Source organism: Apodemus sylvaticus, chromosome 6, assembly GCF_947179515.1.
Source record: "Apodemus sylvaticus chromosome 6, mApoSyl1.1, whole genome shotgun sequence".
In the NCBI taxonomy this organism is placed as follows: domain Eukaryota; kingdom Metazoa; phylum Chordata; class Mammalia; order Rodentia; family Muridae; genus Apodemus; species Apodemus sylvaticus.
In genome coordinates this window covers 80,956,146-80,981,998 of record NC_067477.1, presented here as the reverse complement: position 1 = coordinate 80,981,998, position 25,853 = coordinate 80,956,146, and positions in this window count along the sequence as shown.

Below are 25,853 nucleotides of genomic sequence, written 5' to 3'. Positions count from 1 at the left end.
CATTATGGGGAATCCTCTGGGTATATGCCCTGGAGTGGTACAACAGGGTCTTCTGGTAGTATTATGCCCAATTTTCTGAGGAACTGCCAAACTGATTTCCAGAGTGGTTGGACCAGCTTGCAATCCCACCAGCAGTGGAGGAGTGTTCCTATTTCTCCACATCCTTCTCAGCACCTGTTTTCTCCTGAGTTTTTGATCTTAGCCATTCTGACTGGCTTGAGTTGAAATCTCAGGGTGGTTTTGATTTGCATTTTCCTGATGACTAAGCACTTTAGGTGCTTCTCCGCCATTCCATATTCTTCAGGTGAAAATTCTTTGTTTAGCTCTGTAGCCCATTTTTTATAGGTTATTTGGCTTTCTGGAGTCTAACTTTTTGAGTTCTTTGTATATCTTGGATATTAGATATCTGTCGTGTGTAGGGTTATTAAAGATCTTTTCGCAATTTGTTGGTTGCCATTTTGTCCTTTTGAGAGTGTCCTTTGCCTTACAGAAACTTTGTAATTTTATGAGGTCCCCTTTGTCAGTTTTTGATCTTAGAGCATAAGCTATTGGTGTTCTGTTCAGGAAGTTTTCCCCTGTGCCCATGTGCTCTAGGCTCTTCCCCAGTTTCTTTTCTATTAGTTTCAGTGTGTCTTGTTTTATGTGGAGGTTCTTGATCCACTTGGACTTGAGATTAGTACAAGGAGATAAGAATGGATTGATTTGCATTCTTCTGCATACTGACCTCCAGTTGAACTAGCACCATTCATTGAAAAGGCTATCTTTTATCCACTGGATGGTTTTACCTCCTCTGCCAAAGATCAAGTGACCATAGTTTTGTGGGTTCATTTCTGGGTCTTCAATTCTATTCTATTGATCTACCTGCCTGTCACTGTACCATGCAGATTTTAACACTATTGCTCTGTAGTATGGCTTGAGTTCTGCGATACTGATTTTTTGTTTGTTTGTTTGTTTGTTTTCATGTGAAGTTGAATATTACTCTTGCAAAGTCTGTAAATAGTTGTATGAGAATTTGGGTAGGAACATACCTAAATATGTAGATTGCTTTTGGTAGGATGACAATTTTCACTATATTAATCCTACTGATCCATGAACACTGGAGATCTTTCATCCTCTAACATCTTCTCTAATTTCTTTTGTCAAAGACTTGAAGTTCTTGTCATAGAGATCATTCACTTGCTTGGACAGAGAGTTACACCAACATATTTTTTATTATTTGTAGCTACTGAGAATGGTGTTGATTGCCTGATTTTTTTTCATCTCATTTATCATTTGTATGTAGGAAGGCTACTAAAATTTTTCTAGATAAATTTTGAGCCACTCTCAATTTAGTTGGAATAATTTAAATGGCTGCTTCTATTTCCTTGAACATTACAGGTCAAGGTTTAGTTAAACTATTTAAATGGCTTATCTGATCTTGATTTATATCTGGTAAGAGATATCTCTCCAGAAAATTGTCCATTTCTTTTAGATTTTCTAATTTTATAGATTATAGTTATTTGAAATATGACCTAATAATTTTTTTGTTTTTGATTTCCTCAGAGTCTATCATTATGTTCCCCTTTTCAATTTAGATTTTGTCAATTTGGATAGGCTTCCTCTGCCTTTTCCTGAGTTTGGATAAGGGTTTTTCTATCTTGTTGATTTTTCTCAAGTAACCGATTCTTTCACTTTGTATTGTTGATTTTTTTTTGTATTGTTCTCTTGGTTTCTATCTTATTGCTTTCAGTCCTTAGTTTGATTATTTCCTGATGTTTACTCCCCTTGGGTGTGTTTGCTTCTTTTTGTTCTAGAGCTATTGGGTATGCTTTTAAGTCACTAGCATGGGGTCTTTCTAATTTCTTTGTAAAGGCACTTAGTGTTTTGAACTTTCCTTTTACCACTGCTTTTATTGTGTCTTATAGGTTTGGATATGCTGTGCATTAGTTTTCACTGAATTTTAGAAAGTTTTTTTGTCTTGACTTCTGTTACCTTGAGTTTGTAGACTTTCTGTTGTTTCTATTGTTAAACTCAACTTTAGTCTGTGGTGGTCTGATCAGATACAGGGATTCATTTTTTTTTTTTTACTGGATATTTTCTTTATTTACATTTCAATTGTTATCCCCTTTCTTTGTCTCCCTCCCCACCCCCGGTAAAACCCTTCTCCCCTCACCCCTATTCCTGCTTCTATGAGAGTCTTCCCCTACCCACCCACTCCCACCTCCCTTCTCTGGCATTCCCCAACACTGGGGCATTGAACCATCATAGGAACAATGGCCTCTACTCCCATTGATGTCCAATAAGGCCATCCTCTTCTACATATTTGGCTGGAGCCATGGGTCACTCCATGTGTACTCTTTGATTGGTGGTTTTTTGGTACTCTTTCAGCTCCTTCAGTCCTTTTGCTAACTCCTCCATTGGGGAGCCCATGCTCAGTCCAATAGTTGTGTGTGAGCATCCACCTTTATACTTGTCAGGTTCTGGCAGAGCCTTTCAGGAGACAGCTATATCAGGCTCCTGTCAGCAAGCACCTCTTGGCATCCATAATAGTGTCTGGGTTTAGTGTCCATATGGGTGATGTGTCCCTAAGTAGGGTGCTCTTTGAATGTCCTTTCCTTCACACTTTCCTCTGCTTCACACTTTGTCCCTGTATTACTTTTAGACAGCACAAATTCTGGGATAAAAATTTGGAAATGAGAGAATGGTCTCAACCTCAAACTGGGAGCCTTGTCTAACCTCTGGATATGGCATCTACCTCCCATTTGTTGGGCATTTCAGCTAATCTATCCTCTCTTTCCTTTCTCTGGCCATGTAAAAGCTCCATCTCTTAAACTGACTTGATTATTTTTCTTTGATTATTGTTGTTACATGTTTGTGTCTGTATAAATATATACACATATGCATGTCCATGTATGTGTATGTATATAATGTATATAACATTAATATATGCATATGTATATGTGTATACCTCCATTCACAAATAAATAATTCAATTTTCTGGGCTTGTTTTTGTTGTTTGTGCATACATGGTTTTAGGGCTGACTCTTTAGAGATGAATAACCAATAAGAGGGCTTATTCCTTAGGAAGAGTGATTTTCCTTCTCCTAACCATCATTAATTTCCTTAAGATCTTTGCCTAGGGTTGGGACACCATAAAATTTCCCCCTTACATTGATACTGCTTTTGCCCTGTCTTTATGCAGTCATTTCTAGGAAAGACTGTCTCATAGCAGACTTTCTGGTATACTGGCTCTTACAGACATTTTACCTCTTCTTTACTGAAGGCCCCTGAGCCATGGAAGGAGCAGTTGTGTAGGCATTTGGAATGTTCTTCTCACAGATCCTTGACCTCTGCAGTGTGTTCTGTAGTGGTTTTATGTTCTGGTCTCCAGTTGTTGTAAAGAAAACTTACTTTGATGAGGGATGGTAGCTATACTTATCTGTGGATATAAGGATGAAATATAGGATATAATAAGGAATTATGCTAGGCTAACAAATTGGAGGTATCCTTTCTCCCAACCCTATCCCTCAGGGTCAAAAACCACTTTGGCTCCAGGTAGTTGGCTGCGTATCTCATACCAGACATGATTTCCCTTACATTATGTGCACCCGATCTACAGTTTCATATTTGCTGATGTGTACCAATATATCAATGCACTTATTGCACTGTTATGTGTGTTATGTTATGGTGGTTATTGTTGTAGTACATATTAAACTACATACTACTATTGTTGTAGTTCATAATAACATAAAGTATTAAACTACTTAGAACTACTAATTGCCTTCCTCTTTGGCAGAATGCATAGTATTTTCTGGTATTATGAGGGATACTCACAGGAAGGAGATCCTCCTTTCAGAGAGGATCCAATTCAAATCATTTGAGTCTGTGTCCTAAGTGTATGGTATTGTCAGCTATTAGGTCGTGCCATCATCCTCTGGGAGGAAATCAAGGGCTATAACAATATGCATCAAAATCTGGGTGTGTCTCCTTCACTACTAAATTTTCATTTGTCCCACAGTACAAAAGTTAGAAATCTAGAAGTGGTGTTTGGTTTTGGAGTAACTAGTCTTAAAGAAAGCTCTCACATTTAGTTGGGGTGTCTGTCTAGTTTGGTGTATTTATCATGTAGCAGTATCTTCTCTCATGTATCTGAATCAGTAGCCTTATTCTATTTTAGCCAGGCAGAAGCTGAGCTCCTTACCCCTATGTTTGGACAAGATACCTTTGTATAGAGAGTGCTCCTCTTTTGACTGGAATCTTATGCACCCCATCTTCCACATTTCGCTGTTGTATCAGCTTGTCATGGAAGGATTCCTCATGATCTCCTACTTGTACTCATTGTCCCTAGGCACGTCCCATTTCCAACTCACCAAGCAACTCAGCCCATTATGCTTATTGGTTTCTCTTGTTCTTCACTGTACATTAAGACTTTTGTGGACAGAAACTTTGTGTTTGCTTCAATTGAGTGACTCCAGCTCCATATTGCAGTTGGTGCACAGTAGGCATTTACTCCCTAATTTAATAGACTTTCAAGTAAATCTAAGTCTGACTGTCAAATAACAGTTTAGCCTTTTTATTAAAATGACTATTTCTAAACACATATGTGAAAATATTCCCCAAAGGGAAACCCAATTGCTGTATAATTCAAATGAAGTATCAATCTTACCCTTTCTCATTCATAGCTATTACTAATCTCAGACCCATGAAGCACCATCAAATTCCCTAATTCTCTTTTTTATCCCTTAAGAGCCCATTAACTTAACTAAAAGGAAGGCTTGCTGCCAGGCTCTGTCTTTGGGTGAGGAAAACACATTGATATCTAAATATTTTAAAAGGAGTGAGCTAAATTAAAATGATGAGGCAGAATTTTTCTGTAATGGCTTTTCCTCTTGTAATTGTCCAGGCTTGTTCATTTGGTTATGACCAAATAAGACAAGGGTATGGACTCTCCTGGTTGTTTAGGAGGGATTCTTAAAAATATACAGGGTACCCACCTGGCAATGGGCAAAGAGACACTCTGGATGGTGGAATTCTTCTATCAGTCAAGGGCAGAGCAGATGGCAGGCCTTTGTTGGTCCTAGTTGATGCCTGGCTCAGTAGCCAATGATGTTTTATGCCTAAGGACTCATAAAAATGACAGTACATCCAGGCAGCTTAGCTCATAAAGAGGAAGGCAGAGTTCTGCATTTCACATTGTCACTCAGTGAGGGTGGCAATGCAGGTGGAAAAAGAAGCACACAGACTTTCCCTCTGTCCCATAGGTAGACAAAGTCCTACCTACTGTCATATCAGCTTACACAGGAGGAAGAAGACAGATAAGAGACCCACAGACTTGACTTCCATTGCAGGACATAAGCAGGCCATGGACACCCACTTGGTGCTATGCCAGGCAATATGGATGGAGGATATCACCTAGAGGCCTTCCCCATGTGGCCAGCCTGTAGTGGGAACCACCACCATGTGCATGTATGTGGTGGCTAAATGGGAGAGAATGAGAAGTAGAGCACCTTGGACATTATGAAGAAAGATGGAAATAGGTACTCAAGGGTAGAGAAGAGTAGCTTTTTATGAGTGGCCAACCCTGCCACTTGGGGCCATGGTGCTGAACCAGCTTGAGCTCCTGCTGAGGGTCATGTCTGGGTCTGTGGCTATGCCTAGAAGCAGGGGTTGGTACTGATATCCATGACTCATATTAACACCAGAGGACATGGGGCTGACTCTATTTAGGGAAGAACTAGTGACCATATGGATGTCGAGAGACTTGGATGCATCACTCTGGAGAGGGGTCTCTATCTTTCATCTGCATCAGCACTCTGGAGAACAGGCCCTGTAACTTGCCAGGGCAACCCGTAATCAATCGGTGCTGGCCCTGGATAGCAGTGGTGTAGGTGAGCATGAAAGCTGACCCAACCACTCATCTACTGTGGGGTAGAACAGGCACAGGAGTTGCCCCTCCCCTCTATCAAGCAGTTGGGAAAGCTTGCACTGGGTATGGAGCATCAAACAGTTGGTCCTGCACCTTTCGTGGACAGCGCTGCAATGCTGAAACTGTTGGAGGAGAAGCAGGTAAATTAATGCCAGTTATCTGCCATGAGGTGTTATAGGTATGGAGTGTGTGGCTTTTATCCCTTCCCCCTTCCCATCTGTGGCAGTCAGAAGACCTGGCCCTGGAGTTATGAGGAAAAGATGGCCTCGCTCCTTGCTGGATGCAGCACTTGGAAGAGTAGGTCCTGTACCTCTTCTAAGCAGCACAGTAGAGCTGGCCCTGGTCAAAGGACATGGGTGAGCCAGCCCCAAAGGCAGTGACGTGACTTGAGTGAGGAGAGCTGACTCCCAGCTCCTGCACCTCACCAGCTTCAGCACTTGGGAAGGAGAGTGGGCCCTGCATCTTATGCGGGCAGCAGAGTAGAGCTGGCCCTGTTGGAGGAGGCACAGGTGAGTCCAACTCATAAGCAAGAGCACAGGAGAGCATCTGCCCTGCCAGTTAGGTGGGATGGGTACAGGAGTGATGTACCCCTTCCCTCCCACCTTGCTACCTGCAGTAGCTAGGGTTTGTGTGTGTTTTATTTTTTTAAGGGGGTTGTATTGGCAAATGATGGATATGAGGGGACAGGGAGATGAGCAGTACTGGGATGCATGATATGAATCTTACTAAGAATCAATAAAAAGTTAAAATATACAATGTAGATGCCTGCTCCTGCTTTGGTGGATATCCATGGCTCAGATGGAGGCCGGGCTAGTCACAATAGGCAATATATCTATTTGCACTTGGAACCCTCTAGTGCCCTTAGTTCTGATTCCAAAAATCCACCTGCACACATCCTTTCCATGTTGTCCCTCACTCTCACTTACCATGCTCTGATCCCTATCCATGGAGGGTAGCCACTGCTCAGGTACAGACCACAACAGCCATAATAGGTAAGAGCCACACCTACTGTTTGAAACCTTCCACTCCATTGATTCAGATCTGAAACATCCAAGCTGCAGACACCCTGCAAAAACACCCACAACTCACTACCACTGCCAATCTTGCTGCCTTGCCTCTGCTACCACATTGGTGAATACCCGCTGTCTAAATGCACCCCACACCAGTCAGAAGAACAAAGGCATCCTGCTGGAATGAAAGCCACACCCACTACCACAAGTTCAGTTTGCAAATCTGATGGAGACTACCTCCAGGAACAGAGGTCATTGCCACAGACAGAAATATAGATCACAAAGACTAGAAGACAAAAGAAGGAAACAGAAACAAAGGAACAAAAGCACCCATCCAACAGAAACACTGATCCAAACAGAAATTGGCTCTCAGACCTATAGTCATCTCAAGCCCCAATACTTAGACAGCAGTGTAAGAAGAGATAAACATATTTGACAATAGGGTACCAGTAGAACCCAGTTACCCTATTACAATAACCCAAGAATATTCATTCTTACATAGCTGAAAGACAAGAAAACAACCTAAAAACCAACTTATAATAATAATAAAAATAATAAAAAAAAAGAAAAAAAAAGAAAAAAAAAGATGTTTGAAAAGAAAAAAAAAAAAGAAAGTATGTTTTTAAGTATTTCATGTTATACATCATTAAAGAATAGATGTAAAAATTAATATATTTTTCTGTGTATCTCTTCTATATAGTTAGGTTGAAGAAACTTGGAAACAATAACAGTTCTATGATGTCACAAACTTCTTTTGGCTCTTGCTGGGTTATACAAAAAAACCCCACATATCTGATTTAGCATACTGTGCTTAACCTGTTGATTCTTCATCTCTGCTTTCTAAGTTGCCATATATTTCTCTGTGAGTTGTTCTGGGGATCATTCCATTGTTCAATAAATATGTATTCTTGTATTCCTTCTGTCTCAAGAAATTCATCATGTGTTAGGGAGCCAGTGGTACAGGCTTTAGGTATTTGAATCTGGGCTTTATTGGATGAATTTACAGAATTAAACAAGTAATTTAGATTTTAATTGATCTGTAAAAACAAATTGGCAGCATTGTATAACCATTTAACTAGAATCTAGAGGTACCAAGATATTTTAATTAATCTTAGGAATCACAAATTCAAAACTAAACTTTGATATTTACCATACTTCACTTATGGTTATTATAAAAATTACATGTCTGATTTTCAAGATGATTCCTAATTAGGTTGAATAGAAGCAATGCTGTGCCTGACTTCCATGAGGCTGCAAAGGTTAAATGGAAACACTAGCATTATAGATATACTTCCCCACCCCTCTATTTATTTTAAAGTCCTATTAATGAGGACAACAATGTACCACAAATTACACAAAGTAGGAAAAAATAATGCTTGCATTACAGAAGAAACCCTAACACAGTGAAAGTGGCAGATCCCAGGTCATGATGGTAACACCAAATATAAAGATAAGAAATGAAGTCATATGGTATAAGTTGCATTGTTATTTTCTCTTAAAGCAAGTAGAAAACATTACCATGCCATTTACAATTAATTTTTTTTCAAGATTGCCATGCTTGGATCCCTAGTCAATTGCTTGTATAAAGAGAACTTCAGAATGGAATGGATCACTGCAGGACAATATCTATCTACTTTGATCACTCTTTACTGCTGTTATTCTGGCCTTAACATTATTAGTAAATCAAATAATTAATGAATAAATTAATGAACATTCTATTAGACTTAAAAATTTGCAAGTATTTATAAGCTGGCTAATATTTTGTTCTCATAAAAGAAACTACAGAGAGTTATATAGTGATTTTCTAAAACTTGAAAAACATCCAATAAAGGATCTTGATTGGTTTGCTCGGTATTGTCTCCAAGGAGACTTTCTTTTTCTTTCCTTTCTTTTTTTTTTCCTTCTTCTTTGCCTGAGAATTACTGTGTGGGAGGGATTCTGTGAAAGGACCTGTTAAATTATGTTAAATATTCATCTGCTCACTTTAGCATCTGGATAAGGACTGTTTCACACGTTAGAAGATCCATCTGCAGAAGAAACTTTAACTGACTTAGTGAACCTTCCTTCAAAACTAAGGTTAAGTAAATGACAATATATATTTTTGTCTATTATAAACTCATAAAAATACCATAAAGGAAAATCAAAGTGGTAATGGATCATCAGAACTGCCTTGTTATAATATTTTTTAAAACACATTAGAAGGCAATATTGATTTTTTCTATACATATGTATGCAAAAATATACAGGTGTTTATAATCTAGGTATAATTTGGAATGAATTTTAAAGATGTTAAACAACAGCAGCAAACCGTGAATGATTAGCATTGCAAATCCAAGGTGGAAACAAACGTGTGATGAAACAGCAAATTATACATTTTAATAAATGCATTGTTCTACTGAAAGAGATTATTGTAGTCACTGACAGCCAATTCTGGAATGATGAATTATTGTTTAAAAGCCTTTCTTGTGGTGTTTTGCATGTGGTTAACAAATAACTGCTCAGCTAATTCTCATGTACACATTTACAGATGTTTGCTTTAAATGTTGTACCAGCTTAATGAATAAATGGTTTTGATAGCATGTATACCTCCCATATCTTTTCTTGTAAGAGATCTTTTATGAAACATATTTTCTAGCCATAAATTTGTATTACAACGTGAAGAAAAGGAGTAGCAGATGCACAATCCTTCATTTTATGTCTCTTATATCTTCTCAGAAGAAGGAACAATTATCACCTGAAACAATCTGCAAATAGAGCATCATTTACCAAAATTCTTCATGATGAGATCAACACAGCTAAACTCCTACATTTGTTCATACTTCTACCTTCAAGTCTTTACTGAGTTATTGAAATGCCAGTAAAATTCCTCTGTCCTTATACATATCTGTTAGTTCTGGAGGTAGATAAAGCACGAGAGATTGTTAGGTCCGTTATTGAAATGTCAGTAAAATTCCTCTGTCCTTACACATGTCTGTTAGTTCTGGAGGTAGATAAAGCACGAGAGGTCCTTTATTGTTGTTCTGCAACATACTAAAATGATTTATTAATATTAAAGTTGTATGTTTAACCCTACCCTCTGTCTACAGTGTTCTGGTTAAAAGAGTATTAATTCTGGAGAAACATTTTGGTGATAAATATTATTTTTTTTATTGACTAAAATTTGTAAGATCAATCATAGAAGCACTATACATAAGATATTTATTGACAAACATATAATCAGCAATGAACTATTTGTTGAAAATTAAGGTGCACAGGAAGTATATCCTTTAAATCCAACATCATTGAATAGCTCTTTTCTTTGTGAGTTCAGCCAATAAGGATGTGTCCAACACATATACTTACTTGTGAATACATTTGTCATCAAGCTGGTTCAACTGTGCAAAAAGCAAGTGCCAAGGCAGTAGGGCCATGGTTGTGTTGCTCTTACACCCAGAAGGAGAGAAATGGATCAAGAGAAAGTAGACTAGGAAGGAGGTAATCTGGTATACCCTATAATTTTGCTTCCAACTTGTCTTGAAAGTTTGAAATATGATTTCCTAATTTTGGCTGAAAAGTAGATGATACCATCTTTGTTTTTATATCAAATTGTTTAATGTTAGTTTTAGAGAATTTTTTTGTGCTTCCCTATTCACCTTTGATGCTTTCTATCTCAAGGATGGTAGTAGTTATGCTTTTAATAAAAATCATCATTCCTTTCAGCCATGTAGCTTTAAACATCAATGGTTACTCTTGGAATGGATGCCGAAACATTATGTTCCTCTCTATATCATTACATTTATATATATTTACAACTTTTCACCCCTGAATTCCCATAACAAGGGGTATTCTGTAGCTTTAGTAAATTAATGGTCTTGTATAGAATAGAAAAGAATAAAAGGTACAATAGTCTTTTGTTATCAGTACACACAGTCCAATTTTCTCTTGATGTTCTTTTATTCATTTAAATTCCAGTAAATTATTGCTAACATACAAAGGAAGGGTAGCTGCAAAAGGCTTTTGCTTAGTTCTGCATAATAGTTCTTACTTCTAAAGAAGTGAGACTTATATGAAGATTAGTTATTTCCTGGCTAGTGAGGATTCTGCTTTTTGTCTTTTAGGAAGTAGTTTGAACTTGCTATTCTGTGGGATTTCATTCAAATGGAGATGTGTTGGATGAAAGCTAACAGTTATAGTCTGTGATCTAGGCTTCCCTTGTATGCTGGGTTCTTCACACTGAAGAGCTTGTTCTGACCCTCCATGGAAGAACCCATACTGAGACTCAGCCAAGCCACTGACCTGTGAGAAGGCAAATTGAGGGTGTTCTACTTAAATAAGCTCTTACTGAAAGAAACCTGGCAGAGCCAGATGAATAGTCTAGGTAGGCTCCAGCTGTTTAGTGCACACAATACTAGCACACCAGTTCATATAATATTCTTTTGTTAGAGTTGAAACTCTCTCTTTCATAATGGAAAATATAAATTGTTAAGGACAAAGCTAAATAAGCAAGGAAAACTTTCTTTTGTCTGTTTAGAGTAGGAAAAGAAGATAGAACTCAGTTCAGCAGACACAGAAGGTGGTTTGGAGGGTTTTAAGCATGGGATAAGCCACTGGTAGAGTACTGATGAGTGTTGGGTTAAAAGTGATTGATAGAAGGTGTCCAGCAAGGAGATATTTGTGAAATTGTAAATACCTTTCTTTGTAATTAGGCCAAATATGTTTGCTAACTAGTGCTCAAGAAATTATGCTCCAAGTCTCCTATAGAGGTTGGAAGATAAGATACTATCTCAATTGATGAATACATTTCAAGGATGTAGTTCTTCAAAAATGATATGGGGGGTATAAAATTGATTAGGAATATTACAAAGCCTATTTCAATAAACAGAAAAATGAGTGACAAATTTGTTACCAGAGTGAAATACAAGGTTTAAATGTAGTCAAATAGAGGAGCTTTGATGTTTTCTCTGTCAGCAATAAGCATGATACCTGCTTGGACTTCAATAGGTCAGGAGTATTAGTGACTCTCTACTACATTGAAAATCTGATTTGTAATAAGTTTATTTTTAAATATTTTAGAATTCTCCATACTGATTTCCACAGTAGATGTACCAGTTTGCAATCTCACCAACAGTGAATGAGGGTGAGATTTCTCTCTCTTTCCTGCATCCCCTCCTGCATTTGTTGTGGTTCATTCCACTGATCTTTGCTATCCCAACCATGGTAAGATAGGACCTCAAAGTGGTTTTGATTTGCTTTTCATACTTACTGGGGATGATGAACTTTTTTGTTTACTTTTGAGATTTTAATTTATTATAAAATTTCTCTCTTCTCTTTCCTCCCTCCAGAATTTCCCATTTGCTCATCCATGCTCTACTTCAGATCTATGGTCTCTTTTCATTAACTATTGTTAAATACATGTATTTATATAGGCACATATATTGCTAAATATAACCTGTTGAGTCCATTTAATGGTAATTGTATGCGTGTTTTCAGGGCTGACCAATTGACATCAAATGAATGTTTTTCAAGATATTATTAGAATTTTTTTCTTCTTCTAAGAGCTGTCTTAGTTTGACTTCTATTGCTGTGATGAGACATCATGACCATGACCACTCTTATGAAGTAAAATTTAATTGTTTCTGGCTTACAGTTCAGAGGTTTAGTCCATTATCATTGTAGTGAAGAAGCACTGCAATGCAGGAAGACATGATGCTGCAAAAGTAGCTGAGATTTCTCCATCAGGATCAGCCAGAACCAGGAAGAAAAAGCCACATAGAGCCTCAACTGAGCATCTGAGACCTCAAAGCTCACCCCCAAAGACACACTTCCTCTAGCAAAGTCACAACTCCTAATAGTGCTACTTTCTGGTGATAGAATATTCAAACACATCAATCCACCTGAAGAAATTTTATTTACATATCAGGAACTTTTTTTTTAAGATTTATTATTATATCTAAGTACGCTGTAGTTGTCATCAGACACCCCAGAAGAAAGTATCAGATCTCATTATAGATGGTTGTGAGCCACCATGTGGTTGCTGGGATTTGAACTAAGGACCTTCAGAAGAGCAGTCAGTGCTTTTAACTGCTGAGCCATCTCTCTAGCCCCAAATATACCCCTTTATTTTTTTTTAAATTTATTTACTATATGTGAGTACACTGTAGCTGTCTTCAGAGAATTCAGAAGAGGGAGTCAGATTGCATTATGGATGGTTCTGAGCCACCATATGGTTGCTGGGATTTGAACTCAGGACCTTAGGAAGAGCAGTCAGTCCTCTTTAGCCATCTCTCCATCCTCTATCAGGGACATTTTTTTAAATGTCTATTTGTTTCATAATACTTTGTTTCTTTGAGTCTTTTATATTCTGACAAAGAATAAAAGTTAACTTAAAAAAAAGCAGTCATGAATTAGAAAGAGAATGGGAAGAGGTATGGAGTGTTTAAAGAAAGAAATGAAAGGGAGAAATGTTAGTAATTATATTATAATCTCAAAACTTAAATAGAATGTTAGTAAAACAAATGTTTTAGTCTAGATTAAACTTGAATGGATATATACATCTACCATCTATACATAAAATATAAACAAATCAAAGAAGCTAAATATTTGAGAACATTATGTTTCTTGAAATCCTTTTAAACCATATTCTAGTTTTTAAAGTATTCTCACAATAGTACTGATTAACTCCTTATTTAGCATTGCTATTACCTTGACTCATAAAAAACAAGAAAGATTTCCTAAGAAGTAATTCTGTTTTATTCAATATATATATATATATATATATATATTAAAAATTATATATATATATATATATATATATATATATATATATATATAATTTTTAATTACATGAATATTTGTCTCCATGTGTATGTGTATGTGAGTGCATGTGTTTAGGACAGTTAGTGATATTTGATACTCCTGCAGTTTTCTGGTTGTGAGCTGTCTGACAAGAGTGCTAGGAACTCAATTTGGATCTTATGGAAAAACAGCATGTGTTCTTAACAATTGAGTCATCTTAGAACTCTTCTGTTTTATAATAACTTGTATGATTTTACTATCTCTAATTAATATAAACTAAAAATGTAATTTTTGGCCCTAAACTCATTTTAATTTTTATGTTTTAACTTGAAATACCAAGAGTTTAAAATTTAAAGTATGGAATAAGTGAATAATCTGTCTATTATTAGAAAATATTAGTTTGAATACGAAGGAAAGACCAGAATAAAGTGTTGATACTTGTTATTCTACTAAAGCTCTGCTTACCAAGCACTTAAAGTGTGTCATGGTTGATCAGCATTTGTGGTAAATATAACTGGCAGTTGAGTTTCATATTGCTGTTTAAGCAAGACAAGCTTTTCGCTTATGTAATCTTACCCTGTATCTTGTTTTAGTTCCTGAAAGAAACTCATTCTATGGTACTGTTAGGGAAAATAAGTATCTTTCATCACCATTATGGTGTTGTGGTAAGGACTCGTAAAAAAGAGATCAACAAGAGAGAGATATTATATGTTACAAAGGATGCTTCACAGTGAAATGATGATCCAAACAAACATGGGGACCTGTTTATTCTTGCTGTCAGTTTTGACAAAGGAACAAGTTATTTTGTAGAAATATGGTTGGATTAAAGCTTGTAAACTACTGGTGGTACATTGAGAGTATATTTCATCAAATTCTTACCCTCCATGTCACTGTGTCTTTGAGACAAGTATGCTCTTTTAATGTAGGTGTTAGGAAAATACCTTTTAAATGCGGAATGATGAACTTCTTTGGGGGATATGAATTGGAGAATTAGCTTCCTCGTTACATGGTTTTCTTAAAGGAATTCAGTTTCAAGTATTTTGAATGACATGGCCTGAAGTCTGTCAATACACTTCTTTTTTTGGGGGGGGGGGGCATCTGTGGAAACATTCATTTTTTGGGGGGGTTTATTCGATATATTTTTATTTACATTTCAAATGATTTCCCCTTTTCTAGCCCCCCACTCCCCAAAAGTCCCATAAGCCCCCTTCTCTCCACCTGTCCTCCTACCCACCCCTTCCCACTTCCCCGTTCTGGTTTTGCCGAAAACTGCTTCACTGAGTCTTTCCAGAACAAGGGGCCACTCCTCCTTTCTTCTTGAACCTCATTTGATGTATGGATTATGTTTTGGGTATTCCAGTTTTCTAGGTTAATATCCACTTATTAGTGAGTGCATACCATCATTCACCTTTTGAGTCTGGGTTACCTCACTTAGAATGATGTTCTCTAGCTCCATCCATTTGCCTAAGAATTTTATGAATTCATTGTTTCTAATGGCTGAATAGTACTCCATTGTGTAGATATACCACATTTTTTGCATCCACTCTTCTGTTGAGGGATACCTGGGTTCTTTCCAGCATCTGGCAATTATAAATAGGGCTGCTATGAACATAGTAGAGCATGTATCCTTATTACATGGTGGGGAATCCTCTGGGTATATGCCCAGGAGTGGTATAGCAGGATCTTCTGGAAGTGAGGTGCCCAGTTTTCGGAGGAACCGCCAGACTGATTTCCAGAGTGGTTGTACCAATTTGCAACCTCACCAGCAGTGGAGGAGTGTTCTTCTTTCTCCACACCCTCTCCAACACCTGCTGTCTCCTGAATTTTTAATCTTAGCCATTCTGACTGGTGTAAGGTTAAATCTCAGTGTTGTTTTGATTTGCATTTCCCTAATGACTAATGAAGTTGAACATTTTTTAAGATGCTTCTCTGCCATCCGAAGTTCTTTAGGTGAGAATTCTTTGTTTAACTCTGTACCCCATTTTTTAATAGGGTTGTTTGGTTTTCTGGAGTCTAACTTCTTGAGTTCTTTATATATATTGGATATTAGCCCTCTATCTGATGTAGGATTGGTGAAGATCTTTTCCCAATTTGTTGGTTGCCGATCTGTCCTTTTGATGGTGTCCTTTGCCTTACAGAAACTTTGTAATTTTTTGAGGTCCCATTTGTCAATTCTTGCTCTTAGAGCATACGCTATTGATGCTCTGTTCAGAAACTTTCTCCCTGTACCAATGTCCTCAAGGGTCTTCCCCAGTTTCTTTTCTATTAGCTTCAGAGTGTCTGGCTTTATGTTGAGGTCATTGATCCATTTGGATTTGAGCTTAGTACAAGGAGACAAGGATGGATCAATTCGCATTCTTCTGCATGCTGACCTCCAGTTGAACCAGCAATACAGTGGTAGTTTGCGTACCTTCCATAGGATAAATCATTTGAGAGATTGGGTCATCTGTGGTGGTCAGATCCTATAGTTCTCATAAGTTGTCCTCAACACAAACATGTTCATATTTTCAGAGCCTATATAGTGACTACTGTAGTGGATATGAGGTTTATATTTATAGCTGATAAAGACACTGTGTGTGTACTTTGTTCCTACTAGAGAACAAAGAGCATGACAAGTAATTGGTGTTAATCAGTTCTGGGAACATTGACTAAAACATTGCAAGGACAAAAGAAATTATATATATATATATATATATATATAAGGGAGGTAACCCAGTCACAAAAGAATACACATGGAATGCAATCTCTGATAAATGGATATTAATTAGCCCAGAAGCCCTGAATACCCAAGGCACAGATTGCAAAACAAATAACTCCCATGGAGAAGTATGGAGAAGGTCCTGATCCTGGAAAGGATTGATCTAGCATTGGAGGGGAATATAAGGACAGAGAAAAAAGCAGGGAGGTGGTTGGAGAATGGGTGGAGAGAAGAAGGTTTTTGAGACATATGGGGAGGGGGGATCCGGGAAAGGGGAAATCATATGGAATGTAAACAAAGAATATAGAAAATAAAAATATTAAAAAAAGAAATTATATATATATATATATGTATATATATATATTAAATACAAGTAAAGAAACTGGATGAACTAATAAGTCACAACTCCAGTATTTCAATTGACACAATTTTACTCAACTGCTACATATTTATTAGGTACTATCAACAAAACAATATATGTAAAGGTAATGAAAGAATGTATTATGCTCTTAATAAGACCCAGAAAAACAATCATGATATAAATTTACTTATAAGTAGATATTAACTGTTAGTTAAAGGGTATCCATGTTATGATCAACAGACCCAGAGAGGCTAACTAACAAGGATGCAGCTATCAGGGAATGCGTTGATCTCCTGGGAGGGGAAAACTGAATAAATTATGCAGGTAGACTGGTCAGGTGTAGATGATAAGAGAAAAAATCAGGTGAGGGAGTGATGGAAGAAGAGGTTATAGAAAGTGAAGGCTGGCATCCAGTGGAAAAAAAAGATAGCCTTTTCAACAAATAAATGGTGCTGGTTCAATTGAAGGTCAGCATGCAGAAGAATGTGAATTGGTCCATTATTATCTCCATGTACTAAACTCCACTCCAAGTGGATCAAGGACCTCCACATAAAACCAGACACACTGAAACTAATAGAAAGGAAACTGGGGAAAACCCTTGAGGACATGGGCACAGGGGAAAAGTTCCTGAACAGAACACCAATAGCTTATGGTCTAAGGTCAAGAATTGACAAATGGGACCTCATAAAATTACAAAGTTTCTGTAAGGCAAAGGACACTGTTAAAAGGACAAATCGGTAACCAACAAATTGGGAAAGGATATTCACCAATCCTACATCTGATAGAGGGCTAATATCCAATATATACAAAGAACTCAAGAAGTTAGACCCCAGGGAACCAAATAACCCTATTAAAATGGGGTACAGATCTAAACAAAGAATTTTCCCCTGGAGAAATTCAGATGGCCGAGAGGCACCTTAAGAAGTGCTCAACATCATTAGTCATTTGGGAAATGCATATCAAAACAACCCTCAGATTTCACCTGATACCAGTCAGAATTGCTAAGGTCAAAAACTCAGGAGACAGTAGGTGTTGGCGAGGATGTGGAGAAAGAGGAACAGTCCTCCACTGCTAGTGGGGCTGTAAGATGGTACAACCACTTTGGAAATCAGTTTGGCAGTTCCTCAGAAAACTGGACATGACACTTCCGGAGGACCCCGCTATACCTCTCCTGGGCATATACCCAAAGGATTCCCTGGCATGCAATAAAGACACATGCTCCATTATGTTAATAGCAGCCTTATTTATAATAGCCAGAAGCTTGAAAGAACCCAAATGTCCCTAAAAGGAGGAATGGATACAGAAAATGCTGTATATTTACACAATGGAATACTACTCAGAAATTAGAAACAATGAATTCACAAAATTTTTAGGCAAATGGTTTGATCTGGAAAATATCCTTCTAAGTAAGCTAACCCAATCACAAAAGAATACACATGAAATGCAGTCTCTGATAAGTGGATATTAATTAGCCCAGAAGCTCTGAATACCCAAGGCACAAATAGCATAGCAAATGACTCCCATGAAGAAGTATGGAGAGGGTCCTGATCCTGGAAAGGATTGATCTAGTGTTGGAGGGGAGTATCAGGACAGAGAAAAAGGAGCGAGGTGATTGGTGAATGGGTGGAGAGAAGAAGGTTTATGAGACATATAGGGAGGGGGAATCTGGGAAAGGGGAAATCATTTGGAATGTAAGCAAAGAATATGGAAAATAAAAATATTAAAAAAAAAGTGGAGCTGGGGTTGGGGGCATTATGGTATGGAAACCTAGAGCAGTGGAAACTTCCTGAAATATATGAGGGAGACATCAAACTCCTAGTAATAGAATATATGGAGCCAGAAATTTTCATCTTCTGTAATATGGCAAGACATCCAGTGGTGGGACAGAGACAATAACCTAGACATAACACCTTCAACCCACAACCTGTCCTGCCTTCAAGATGTGCTGGGGCAATGGTGGCTCAGAACTGTGTAAGTAGTCATCCAAGGACTCGTCTAACTTGAGACCCATGCCGTCAGAGACCCAAACCTAACATACCTAGATGCCCAGGAACCAGAAGCTGGAAGGCCCAGAGACCCAGGATAGAACTGAACATGTATGGAAAAAAAGGGAAAAAAAGGTAATGAGCTGGGGTATTGCAATAAGATGGTAAATAAAGATAAAGAACTACAGGATCTCCAAGATCCCACCTTAAAGGAAGTGCAGTATAAATTCCTTAGGAGGTTTATAAGAAGCTAATGTCCTGAACCACATAATGTAGTAATAACATTCAGACTATTTGGTGATGTCAGAACTTCAGTATAGAGTAGCCAAGGGACAACTCATTATGCACAGGCTAATACAGACAGATTCTATGAGTCAGTCATGGTATCTTTCCAGCTTATATGGCTTGAACATATTTTTTTTCAAACTAAATTTTATAATTTTTGGGTGGTATAAGCCCCGGAGAGGTATAGCTGGGTCTTCAGGTAGTACTATGTCAAATTTTCTGAAGAACTGCCAGACTGATTTCCATAGTGGTTGTACCATCTTACAATCCAACCAGCAATAGAGTAGTGTTCCCCTTAGGATTAAAAACCATCTGCTCCCAACCCCACAGCACAGAGAGGAATCTTGATTCCCAGGAGCTCTGAAATGCCCAGGAACTTAGGATCACAGGATCTCAGAATCACAGGACCACAGAGACAGCTGCACTCTGAAGATCTCTGATGGAACCAAAATGATAGGAGGGAAAGGCTCCAGTTTGAGACAGCAATGGCAGGTAGCACTAGAGATAATCAGATGATGAGAGCTAAGCACAAGAACATAAGCAACAAAAACCAAGGTTACTTGGCATCATCAGAACCCAGTTCTCCCACCATATCAAATCCTGAATACCCCATCATACCAGAAAAGCAAGATGTGTTTTTAAAATCCCTTCTCATGATGATGATGATAGAGGACTTTAAGAAGGACATAAATAATGTCCTTAAAGAAATACAGAACACAGGTGAACAGCTAGAAGCTCTTGAAGAGAAAACACAAATCCCTTAAAGAATTACAGGTAAACACAACCAAGCAGATGAAGGAATTGAACAAAATCATCTAGTATCTAAAAGGGGAATTAGAAACAATAAAGAAATCACAAAGGGAGACAACCCTGGAGATGGAAAACCTAGGAAAGAGATCAAAAGTCATAGGTGTAAGGATCACCAACAGAAATCAAGGCATAAGAGAGAGAATCTCAGGTGTAGAAGATGCCATAGAAGAAACTGACACAACAGTCAAGTAAAATACAAACAGTAAAAACTCCAAAAAGTAAAAAACATCAAGAAATCAAGGACAGAATAAAAAGATCAAACCTAAGAATAATAGGTACAGAAGAGAGTGAAGATTCCCTACTCAAAGTTCCAGTAAACATCTTCAACAAAATTATAGAAGATAACTTCCCTTACCTAAAGAAAGAGATGCCCATGATAATATAAGAAACCTACAGAACTCCAAATAGACTGGACAAAAGAAGAAATTCCTTCCATCACATAATAACCAAAACACCAAATGCACAAAACAAAGAAAATATACTAAAAGCAGTAAGGGTAAAACATCAAGTAACATATAAAGGTAGACCTATCAGAATTATCCCAGACTTCTCATCAGAGACTATGAAAGGTAGAAGATTCTGAGCAGATGTCATGCAGACCCTAAGAAAATACAAATGCCAGTCCAGGCTATTATACCCTGCAAAACTCTCAATTACCATAGATGCAGAAACTAAGATAAACCATGACAAAATGGTTTCATGCACCCGCATTCATGAAAGAAACTTTGATAAAGATCAAAGCACACATTAACCCTCACATGATAATCATTGGAGACATCAATACCCCACTCTCAGCAATGGACACATCATGGAAACAGAAAATAAACAGAGACAAACTAACAGAAGTTATACACCAAATGGATTTAACATATATCTGTAGAACAGTTGATCCTAAAACAAAAGAATATACCTTCTTCTCAGTACCTCATGGTACCATCTCCAAAATTAACCATATAATTGGTCACAAAACAGGCCTCAATGTTGCAAGAAGATTGAAATAATTCTGTTTCCTATCAGATCTCCATGGACTAAGGCTAGTCTTCAAGAACAGCAGAAACAATGTGAAGCTAACATTCACATGGAAACTGAGTGATGCTCTACTCAGTGTTAACTTGGTCAAGGAAGAAATAAAGAAAGAAATTAAAGACTTTTTGCATTTCATGAAAATAAAGGCACATCTTACTCACACTTAAGATACACAATGAAAACAGTGTTAAAAGGAAAACTCATAGCTCTAAATGCCTCCTAAAAGAAACTGGAGAGAGCATGCACTAGCAACTTGAAAGCACACCTGGAAACTCTAGATCAAAAAGAAGCAAATAAACCAAAGAGGAGTAATCAGCAGGTAATAATCAAATTCAGAGATGAAATCAACAACGTAGAAAACAAAAAGAACCATAAAATAAATCAACAAAACCAGAAGCCAGTTCTTTGTGAAAATCAACAAGACTGATAAACCAGATTAATCAGAGGGCACAGAGACAGTATCCAAATTAACAAAATCAGAAATAAAAATCAGAAAGTAAAGGGAAGATATAACAACTGAAACTGAGGATATTTAAAAAATTATCAGATCCTACTACAAAAGCCTATACTCAAAAAAATAAAAAATTGAGATGAAATGGAAAATTTTCTAGAGAGATACCAGGTACCAAAGTTAAATCAGATAAACCATCTAAACAGTCCTATGAACCCTAAAGAAACCAGAGCAGTTATTAAAAGTCTCCCAAACAAAACAAATCCAGGACTAGACGATTTTGGACCTCTAGAATCCTTTTTTTTTTCTCGAGACAGGGTTTTTCTGTGTAGCCCTGTCTGTCATGGAACTCACTACTCTGAAGACCAGGCTGGCGTTGAACTCAGAAATCTGCCTGCCTCTGCCTCCCAAGAGCTGGGATTAAAGGAGTGCACCACCATGCTTGGCTCTAGAATTCTTTTAGACCTTTAAAGAAGACCTAATACCAAATACTTTTCAAACTATTCTGCAAAATAGAAACATAAGAAACATTACTCAATTCATTCAATGAAACCACAATTATGCTTATAACTAAACCACATAAAGACCCAACAAACAAAGAGAACTTCAGACCACTTTTCCTTAATATTATTGATGCAAAAATACTCAATAAAGTTCTCAAAAACTGAATCCAGGAACATATCAAAACGATCATTCACCATCATCAAATAGGCTTCATCTCAAGGATGCAGGGATGGTTCAATAAATGGAAATCAATGTAATCTACTACATAAACAAACTCAAATTAAAAAACTGCATGAGCATCTCTTTAGATGCTGAGAAAACATTTGACTAAATTCAACACTCTTTCATGGTAAAATCTTTGAAAGTCAGAAATTCAAGGCCCATACCTGAACATAGTATTAGCAATATAAAGCAAACCAGTAGCCAACATCAAACTAAATGAAGTAAACTTGAAGCAATCCCACTAAAATCAGTGACTAGAAAAGGCTCCCCAATCTCTCCCTACCTATTCTATATAATGTCCTAGCCAGAGCAATACAAGAAAAGGCCGTCAAAAGGATACAAATTAGCAAAGAAAAAAAATCAAATATCACTATTTTCAGATGATCTGATAGTATATTAAGTGACCCCCAAATTTCCACCAAAGAACTCCTAATCCTGATTAAAAAAAAACTTAAGCAAAGTGGCTGGATATAAAATTAACTCAAACAAATGAGTAGCTTTCCTATATTCAAAGGATAACAGGCTGAGAAAGAAATTAGGGAAGAGATACCCTTTACAATAGTCACAAACAATATAAATTATCTTGGTGTGACTCTAACTAAACAAGTGAAAGATCTGTTTAACAAGAATTTCAAGTTCCTGAAGAAAGAAATTGAAGAAGATACCAGAAGATGGAAAGATCTCCCATGCTAGTGGATTGGCTTGATTAATATAATAAAAATGGCCATCTTGCTGAAAGAAATCTACAGATTCAATGCAATCTCCATCAAAATTCCAACTCAATTCTTCAGAGTTAGTAAGAGCAAGTTGAAAATTTATATGCAATAACAAAAAATCCAGGATAATGAAAACTATTCTCAAAATAAAAGGGCTTCTGGGGGAATCACCATCCCTGACCTAAGGTATATTACAGAGCAATAGTGATAAAAACTGTGTGGTATTTGTACTGAGACAAGATCAATGGAATAAAATTGAAGACCCAGGAATGAACCCACATATCTATGGTCACTTTATCTTTGACAAAGAAATTAAAACATCCAATGAAAAAGGACATTTTCAACAAATGGTGCTGGTTCAACTGGCAGCCAACATATAGAAGAATCCAAATTGATCCATTCTTATCTCCCTGATCAAAGCTCAAGTCCAAATGAATGAAGGAACTCCACAAAAAGCCAGATATACTGAAATTAATAGAAAAGAAACTGGGGAAGACCCTTTAGCACATGGGCACAGGGGAAATTTCCTCAATAGAACACCAGTGGCTTACACTCTAAGATCAAGAATCAACAAAGGGGACCTTATAACATTGCAAATCTTCTGTAACGCAAAGGACACTATCAATAGGACAAAACAGCAACCAACAGATTGGGAAAAGATCATTTCCAATCCTGCATCCTGTAAAGGGGTAATATCCAATATATACAAATACTCAAGAAGTTAGACCAGAAAATCAAGTAACCCTATTTAAAAATGGGGTACAGAGCTAAGTAAAGAATTATCAATTGAGGAAACTGGAATGGCTGAGAAGCACCTAAAGATATGTTCAACATTCCAAGTGATCAGGGAAATGCAAATCAAAACAACCCTGAGACTCCATCACACACCAGTCTGAATGGCTAAGTTAAAAACTCAGATGACAGCAGATGCTGGAGAGGATGTGGAGAGAGAGGAACACTACTCAGTTGCTGATGGGATTGCTTGCTGGTACAACCACTCTTGAAATCAGTCTGGCAGTTCCTCAGAAATTTGGACATAGTATTATCTGAGGGACCACTTTTTGGGATGTTCCTAAAAGATGTTCAAAAATATAACAAGGATAGATGCTCCACTATGTTCATTGCAGCCTTATTTGTAGTAGCAAGAAGCTCAAAAGTACCCAGATGTCCTTCAACAGAAGAATGGATATGAAAAATGTGACACATTTGCACAATGGTGTACTACTCAGTTGTTAAAAAACAATGGATTCATTAAATTTTTTTTTGCAAATGGATGTACCTAAAAATATAATCCTGAGTGAGATAACCCATTCACAAAAGAACTCATGGTTTGTACTCACTAATAAGTGAATATTTACCCAAAACCCAGAATACTGAAGATAGAATTCACAGATTACATGAAGCTTAAGAAGAAGAAAGAACAAAATGCTGGTGTTTCTTTTGTCCTAAGAAGGAAGAACAAAGTTCTCATGGGAGCCAATATGGAGAGAAAGTGTTGAGCAGAGACTGAAGAAAAGGCTCTCCAGAGACTGCCCCACCTGGGAATCCATCCTATATCCAGTCACCAAACCCAGACACTATTGTGGATGCCAAAAAAGTGCATACTGACAGAAGCCTAACATATCTGCCTTCTGAGAGGCTCTGCCAGAGACTGACAAATACAAAAGTAGATGCTCATAGCCAACCATTGGACTGAGCACAGGGTCCCCAATTGAGGAATTAACTAAAGGACTGAAGGAGCTGAAGGGGTTTGCAACGCATAGGAAAAACAACAATATCAACCATCTAGCTCCCCTGGGCTCCCAGGGACTAAACTACCAACCAAATACAGGGGCCTGTGGATACTGCAGCATATGTAGCAGAGGATGGCCTTTGTCAGGCATCAGTGGTAGAAGATGCCCTTGGTCCTATGTAGGTTTGATACCCCCTCATAGAATTATGCTAGGGCAGGGAAGTGGGAGTGGGTGGGTGGGTTGGGAAACACCCCCATAAAAACAGGAGTAGGGGGAATCAGGATTTTTCAGGATCAGGAAACAGAATATCATTTAAAATGTAAATAAAGAAAATATCCAATAAAAAATTAAATACCAACCAGGTAAAATAATTGTTTTCCTTACCCCATTTTTGTGGTATTATGAACAAAATATAGGCTGTTGTATACCCCAGGGATGGAATTTACCATTGAGGTGAATGCCCAACCCTTGGATCTTTAAGGCCCATACTTACTTTAGCTCATATTCTTCCTGCAGCAACCTCTGCATTGCTAGATAAAATTGCAAACCTTTACTACCACGCCTGACTTAAAGTAGTTATTGAAGAGATGTTTGGGCTCTTCAGATAGTTTGTAACTGAATTGCAATTCTACCCTTTATTTTTTTTATTCGATATATTTTTATTTACATTTCAAATGATTTCCCCTTTTCTAGACTCCCACTCCGCAAAAGTCCCATCAGCCCCCTTCTATACCCCTGTTTTCCCACTCAACATTTCCCACTTCCCTGTTCTGGTTTTGCCCAATACTGCTTCACTGAGTCTTTCCAGAACAAGGGGCCACTCCACCATTCTTCTTGTACCTCAACTGATGTGCGGATTATGTTTTCGGTATTCCAGTTTTCTAGGTTAACATCCACTTATTAGTGAATGCATACCATGCTTCATCTTTTGAGTTTGGGTTACCTCACTTAGTATAATGTTCTCCAGCTCCATCCGTTTGCCTAAGAATTTCATGAATTCATTGTTTCTAATGGCTGAATAGTACTCCATGGTGTATATATACCACATTTTTGCATCTACTCTTCTGTTGAGGGATATCTGGGTTCTTTACAGCTTCTGGCAATTATAAATAGGGCTGCTATGAACATAGTGGAACATGTATCCTTATTACATGCTGGGGAATCTTCTGGGTATATGGCCAGGAGTGGTATAGCAGGATCTTCTGGAAGTGAGGTGCCCAGTTTTCAGAAGAAATGCCAGACTGATTTCCAGAGTGGTTGTACCAATTTGCAACCCCACCAACAGTGGAGGAATGTTCCTCTTTCTCCACATCCTCACCAACATCTGCTGTCTCCTGAATTTTTAATCTTAGCCATTCTGACTGGTGTAAGGT